Source organism: Tupaia chinensis, unplaced genomic scaffold (genome assembly GCF_000334495.1).
Source record: "Tupaia chinensis unplaced genomic scaffold, TupChi_1.0 Scaffold145441_1, whole genome shotgun sequence".
Lineage (NCBI taxonomy): Eukaryota > Metazoa > Chordata > Mammalia > Scandentia > Tupaiidae > Tupaia > Tupaia belangeri.
In genome coordinates, this window is record NW_006205300.1 from 46,195 (window position 1) to 53,818 (window position 7,624).

General features: G+C 46.4%; 1 long non-coding RNA gene across 1 annotated transcript in view; it reads left to right on the top strand.

The window, feature by feature from the left end:
- The first annotated feature begins 243 nt into the window (after positions 1 to 243).
- Positions 244 to 7,624, top strand: part of LOC102488686 (uncharacterized) — a 14,011-nt gene continuing 6,630 nt past the window's right edge. Inside the window, exons 1-3 of the long non-coding RNA XR_337342.1 lie at positions 244 to 311; positions 1,724 to 1,802; positions 2,519 to 2,597. This is a non-coding gene — a long non-coding RNA (uncharacterized LOC102488686). The remainder of the gene's footprint in view (positions 312 to 1,723; positions 1,803 to 2,518; positions 2,598 to 7,624) is intronic.

Genomic DNA, 7,624 nt, shown 5'->3' on the forward strand with positions numbered 1-7,624 from the left:
ACCCCAGCATCCACTCCAAAAATCACTCATCAACACCAATCACTTCAGGTAGCCTCTGAGGTCCATGAGTCCCCAGTGTCTGTGTCTGTGCTGAATGCCAAGTCCCCCAAATTCCTGTGCTAAAGAGTTATAACCCAATGTGACAATCCTAAGGAAGGTCCACTGGGAGTTGATGGGATTTAATTCTATACTTAATAGTGAAGTTCCCTCATTTTCTATCGACCCCTGGTCCAGGAACTCTGAGGGAGGACTGCCCCCCACCATAGCTCCAGTCCCAAGACCCCCAAGACAGAGACCCCTTTGTCAGCCAGGTACACATTTTTTTCTCCTTCTCCTCTTCTTTTACTTATAAATTTTTCTCTTTTCATTACCACAAAGGAATGCCCTTAGCCCTACAGACACCCCACACCCATCTTTTGACCCCTGGGCAAGGAACACCGAGAAAGGACTGTCCCCCGTAGCTCCAGTCCCGGGACCCCCAAGCCAGAGACCACTCTGTCAGCAAGGACCACCCTTAGCCCTACAGACACCCCACAGCCATCTTTCAACCCCTGGGCCAGGAACTCCGAGGGAGGACTGCTCACTGTAGCTCCAGTCCGAAGACCCCCAAGACAGAGACCCCTTTGTCAGCCAGGTACACTTTTTTTTCTCCTTCTCCTCTTCTTTAATTTGTAAATTTCACTCTTCTAATTAACACCTAAGAACGTCCTTAGCCCTACAAACACCCCACTCCCATCTTTCAACCCCTAGGTCAGGAACTTTGAGGGAGGATTGCCCCCCATAGCTCCAGTACTGGAACTCCCAAGCCAGAGACCCCTCTGTCAGCCAGGTACACTTTTTTCTCCTTCTCCTCTTCTTTCATTTGTGAATTTCCCTCTTCTCATTACCACATAAAAATGCCCTTACCCTACAAACACCCCACTCCCATCTTTCTACCCCTGGGCTAGGAACTCTGAGGGAGGACTGCCCCCCATAGCTCCAGCCCCGGGACCCCCAAGCCAAAGAACCCTCTGTTAGCCAGGTACACTTTTTTTTTCTTCCTCCTTTCATTTGTAAATTTCTCAATTCTCATTACCACATAAAAACTCCCTCAACCCTAAAGACACCCCACTCCCATCTTTCAACTACTGGAACAGGAACTCCAAGGGAGGACTACCCCTGTAGCTTCAGTCCCGGGACTCCCAAGCCAGAGACACCTCTGTAAGCCAGGTCCCTTTTTTTTTTTTTTTCCATCTCCTCTTCTTTCATTTGTATATTTCACTCTTCTCATTAGTACATAGGAATGCCTTTATCCCTACAGACACAAAACACCCACCTTTTGACCCATGGGCCAGGAACTCCAAGGGAGGACTGACCCCCTAACTTTAGTCCCAGGACCCCCCCAAACCAGAAACCCCTCTGTCAGCCAGGTACACTTTTTTTTTTTATTCTCCTTCTCCTCTTCTTTCATTTGTAAATTTCTCTCTTCTCATTACCACATAGGAACACCCATAGCCCTACAGACACCCCACTCCCATCTTTCCACACCTGGGTAAGGAACTTTTAGGGAGTACTGCCCCCCATAGCTCAAGTCCCGGGACTCCCAAACCAGAGACCCCTCTGTGAGACATGTACACTTTTTTTTTCTCCTCATCTTCTTTCATCTGTAATTTTTCTATTCTCATTACAACATAGGAACCCCCTAAGCCCTAGAGTCACCACATTCCCATATTTTGATGCCTAGGCCAAGAACTCTGAAGGAGGACTGCCCCCCATAGTTCCAGTCCCAGGACCCCCAAGCTACAGACCCCTCTGACAGGCAGGTAAAATTTATTTTTCTCCTTCTCCTTTCATTTGTAAATTTCTCTATTCTCATTATCACATAGGAACGCCCTTAGCCCTACAGACACCCCACTGCCATCTTGCAACTTCTGGGCCAGGAACTCGGAGGGATGACTGTCCCCAGTACCTTCAGTCCTAGGACCCTAAAGCCAGAGACTCCTCTGTCAGCCAGATACACTTTTCTTTTTTTCTCCTCCTCTTCTTACATTTGTAAATTTCTCTCTTCTCATTACCACGTAGTAACACCCTCAGCCCTACAGACATCCCACTCCCATCTTTCGACCCCTGAGCCAGGGACTCCGAGGGAGGACTACCCCCCTTAGCTCCAGTCCCAGGACCCCCAAGCCAGAGACCCCTTTGTCAGCCAGGTACACTTTTTTTCATTTTCTGTCTCCTCTTTTTTTATTTGTAAACTTCTCTCTTCTCATTACCACATAGGGACGCCCTTAGCCCTACTGACACCCAGCTCCCATCTTTCGACTTCTGGGCCAGGAACTCCGAGGGAGGACTGCCCCCCCCCCCCCCCCCCCCGTAGCTCCAGTCCTGGGGCCCCCAAGCCAAAGACCCCTTTGTCAGTCAGGTACACTTATTTTTTCTCATTCTCCTTTTCTTTCATTTGTAAATTTCTCTCTTCTCGTTAACACATAGGAATGCCCTTAGCCCTACAAACACCCCATTCCCATCTTTCGACTCCTAGGTCATCAACTTTGAGGGAAGACTGAACCCCATAGCTCCAGTACCAGTACTCCCAAGCCAGAGAACCCTCTGTTAGCCAGGTACAGTTTTTTTTTCTTCTTTCTTCTTTTTTCATTGGTAAATTTCTCAATTCTCATTACCACATCGGAACACCCTTAATCCTAAAGACACCCCACTCCCATCTTTCAACCACTGGAACAGGAACTCTGAAGGAGGACTGCCCCTGTGGCTTCAGTCCCGGGACCCCCAAGCCAGAAGCCCCCCTGTCTGCCAGGTACACTTTTTTTTTCTCCTTCTCCTCTTCTTTTATTTGTAAATTTCTCTCTTCACATTACCACATAAGAAGGCATTTAGCCCTACAGACATGCCACTTTCATATTTCAACCCCTGAGCCAGGATCTCCGAGAGTGGGCTGCCCCTCCGTAGCTCCATTCCTGGGACTCCCAAGCGAGAGACCCCTCTGTCAGTCAGGTACACTTTTTTTTTCCTTTTTCTCCTCTTTTTTCAATTGTAAATTTCTCTCTTCTCATTACCACATAGGAACGCCCTTAGCCCTATGGACACCCCACTCCCACCACTGGACCCCTGGACCAGGAACTCCGAGGGAGCTTTGCTCCCCGGTAGCTCCAGTTCCAGGACTGCCAAGCCAGAAACACCTCTGTCAGCCAGGTACACTTTTTTTTTTTCTCCTTCTCCTCTTGTTACATTTGTAAATTTCTCTCTTCTCATTATCAGATAGGAATGCCCTTAGCCCTGCAGACACCCAACTCCCATCTTTTGACCCCTAGGCCAGGACCCCTGAGGGAATATTGTACCCTCCCCCTCCCCGTAGCTCCAGTCCCAGGACCCCCAAGCCAGAGACCCCTCTGTCAGCCAGGTACACTTTTCTCTCCTTCTCCTCTTCTTTCATTTATGAATTTCCCTCTTCTCATTACCACATAAAAATGCCCTTACCCTACAAGCACCCCACTCCCATCTTTCGACTTGTGGGCCAGGAACTCCGAGGGATGGCTGCCCCAAGGAACCCCAAGCCAGAGACTCCTCTGTCAGCCAGGTACAATTTTCGTTTTTCTCCTATTCTTTCATTTGCAAATTTCTCCATTCTCATTACCACATAGGAACACACTTAGCCCTACAGACAACCCACTCGCATCTTTCAACCCCTGGGTCAGGAACTCCCAGGGAGGACTGCCTCACACCTCCAGTCCCAGGGCCCCCAAGCCAGAGACCCCTCTGTCATCCAGATACACTTTTTTTTCTCCTTCTCATTATCTTTCATTTGTAAATTTCTCTCTTCTGATTACTACAGAGGAACGCCCTTAGCCCTACAGACATCCAACTCCCATTTTTCGACCACTTGGCCAGGAACTCCGATGGAGTACTGCCACCCCTAGCTCCAGTCCTGGGACCCACAAGCCAGAGACCCCTGTGTCAGCCAGGTATACTTTTTTTTCCCCATCTTCTCTTTTATCATATGTAAATTTCTCTCTTCTCTTTACCACATAGGAACGTCCTTAGTCCTACAGACACACCACTCCCTTCTTTTGATTTCTGGGCCAAGAACTCTGAGGGAGGACTGGTCCCCATAGCTTCAGCCCCGAGACCTCCAACCAAGAGACCCCTCTATCAGCCAGGTACACTTTTTTTTTAACTTTTTCCTGTTTTGTTTGTTTGTTTGTTTGTAAATTTCTCCCTTCTCATTACCACATAGTAATGCCCTTAGCCCTATACACACGCCACTGCCATCACTGGACCCCTGGGCCAGGAACTACAAGGGAGTACTGCCCCCCGTAACTCCAGTCCCAAGACCCCCTAGCTAAAGACCCCTCAGACAGCTAGGTACACTTTTTTTTCTCCTTCTCCTCTTCTGTCACATCTAAATTTCTCTCTTCTCATTACCACATAGGAACACCCTTTGCCCTATAGATACCCCACTCCCATCTTTTGACTTCTGGGCCAGGAACTCCGAGGAATGACTAGCCCCCATTGCTACAGTCTGGGGACCTCCAAGCCAGAGACTCCTCTGTCAGTCAGGTTCACTTTTCTTTTGTTCTCCTTCTACTCTTTTTTAATTTGTAAGTTTCTCCCTTCTAATTATCACATAGGAACGCCCTTAGCCTACAGAAACACCACTCCCCTCTTTTGACCTATGGGCCAGGAACTTTGAGGGAAGACTGCCTCCCATTGCTCCAGTCCGGAGACTCCCAAGCCAGAGACCCCCCCCCCTGTCAGCCAGGTACATTTTTTCTCCTTCTCCTATTCTTTCATTGGTAAATTTCTCTCTTCTCATTACCAAATAGGAACTCCCTTAGCCCTACAGACACCCCACTCCCATCTTTCGACTTGTGGGCCAGGAACTCTGAGGGATGATTGTCCCTGGTACCTCAAGTCTCAGGACCCCCAAGCCAGAGACTCTTCTGTCAGCCAGGTTCAATTTTCGTTTTTCTCCTTCTATTCTTCTTAAATTTGTAAATTTCTCCATTCTCATTACCACATAATTACGCCCTTAGCCCTACAGACTCCCTACTCCCATCTTTTGACCCGTGGGCCAGGATCTCCCAGGGAGGACTGCCTCCATAGCTCTACTCCCGAGACCCACATGCCAGACACCCCTCTGTCATCCAGGTACACTTTTTTTTTTCCTTCTCCTCTTCTTTAATTTGTAAATTTCTCTCTTCGCATTACCACATAGAAGCCCCCTTAGCCCTACAGACACCCTACTACCATCAGCGGACCCCTAGGCCTGGAACTCTGAGGGAGGACTGCCCCCCCGTAGCTCCAGTCCCAGAACTCCCAAGCCAGAGACACCTCTGTCTGCCAGGTAACACTCCTTCTCCTCTTCTTTCATTTTTAAATTTCTCTCTTCTCATTACCACATAGGAACGCCTTTCACCCTACAGACACCCCATGCCCATTTTTAACCCCTGAGTCAGGAAGTTTGAGGGAGGACTGCTCCCCTCAGCTCCAGTCCCAGGACTCCCAATCCAGAGACCCCTCTGTCAGCCTGGTACACTTTTTTTTCTCCTTCTACTCTTCTTTCATTTGTAGATTTCTCTCTTCCCATTACCACATAGGAACACCTGTAGCCATACAGACACGCCATTGCCATATGTCAGTCCCTGAGCCAGGAACTCCAAGGGAGGGCTGCCTCCCGTAGCTCAATTCCCAGGACTTCCAAGCGAGACACCCCTCTGTCAGCCAGGTACAGTTTTTTTTTTTTCCTCCTTCTCCTCTTCTCTCAGTTGTAAATTTCTCTCTTCTCATTACCACATAGGAACGCCCTTAGCCCTACAGACACCACACTCCCATCTTTCGACCCCTGGATCAGGAACTTTTAGGGAGGACAGCCTCGCATAGCTCTAGTCCATGGACTCCCAAGTGAGAGACCCATCTGTGAGCCAGGTACACTTTTTTTTTCTCTATCTCCTTTTTTCATTCGTAAATTTCTCTCTTCTCATTACCACTTAGGAATTCCCTTAGTCCTATAGGCACCCCACTCACATCTTTCAAACCCTGGTTCAGGAACTTTGAGGGAGGACTGCCCTGCGTAGCTTCAGTTCCGTGACTCCCAAGCCAGAGACCCCTCTGTCAGCCAGGTACTTTTTTTCTTCTTCTCCCTTTGTCATTTGTAAATTTCTTTCTTCTCATAACCATGCAGGAATTCCCTTAGCCCTACAGACACCCCATTCCCATCTTTCAACCCTTGAGTCTGGGACTTTTAGGGTGCACTGCCCCATGTATCTCCAGTTCCAGGACTCCCAATCCAGAGACCACTCTGTCCACCAGGTACACTTTTTTTTTCTCCTGTTTTTTTCATTTGTAAATGTCTCTATCTCATTACCACATAGGAATGCCCTTAGCTGTACAGACACCCCACTCCCATCTCTGGACCCCTGGTGAAATCACGTGCCGTGTTGTAGCATGGTGCACAACTTTATCTTTATTCTTCTTATTATTTTCTTCCCACTTATTTGGTCCTTACACTCTTTATCTACACCATCCCTTGCAGTTTAAATAGGTCTAGAATTACAATTCTGAAATATTCTAGTATTTTATGACTTTCTGGAATCCTCCCTTTCACTGAACCACCTGCAAAGAAAGAGATACTTTTTTTGTACACCTGAAGAGAATACTTTTCCTTGGATCGCATTGCTAAACTCAATAGAAGAGAGACTTTGGCAGTCTTCATTCCATAGCTAAAAGGAAGCACTCTTGCTTCTATTCAAGAAAACTTTCTCTTAAAAGGTATTTCAAAGGGAACACATCTCCCAATGGTTACACATAGAAGAAGAACCTCAGGTCTGAATAAAGCAGGAAATATGTCTCCATCAAAAGAACACAGTAACTCCCTCCTTTTTTTTTTTTTTTTTTTTTGAAAAACTAGAAAATGTTACCAAAATGTCCAAAATAGAATTTAGAACATTCATGTTGAACAAATACTATGAACTGGAACAGAAAAGAGACAATGAACTACAGGGGATGAGAAAGTCCTTCCATGATATGAAGGAAGAAATGGACACACTAAGAAAGAATAAGATGGAACTATTAGAGGTGAAGTCTGTAATACAAGAAATCAAAAACTCTCTCGGAAGTATTAAAAGTTGACCAAACCATGCTGAAGGAAAGACTGCTAGATATAAAAAGGGAGATAGACAGCAACACACTAATTGTTGGAGACCTCAACACTGCACTATCCCCTCTGGATAGATCATCTAGACAAAAATATGTAAAGAGATAAGAGATCTAAATGATATCATAAATCAAATGGACTTAACAGATATCTATAGAACTTTCCATCCAAAAACCACAAGATACACTTTTTTCTCACCCCCACATGGAAACTTTTCGAAGATTTACCACATCATAGGGCACAAAGCAAGCTTCTACATATTCAAAGGCATAGAAACTATTTCCAGCATCTTCTCTGACCATGATGGAATTAAACTTGAGTTTAATTTCAAGAGAAATACTAAAAAATACTCAAATACATAGAAACTTAATAACCTACTCCTGGATGACTCCACAACTACTGAAGAAATAAAGACTGAAATCAAAAGGTTCATGGAAGCCAATGACAATGAGGACACGAGTTTCCATAATCTTTGGG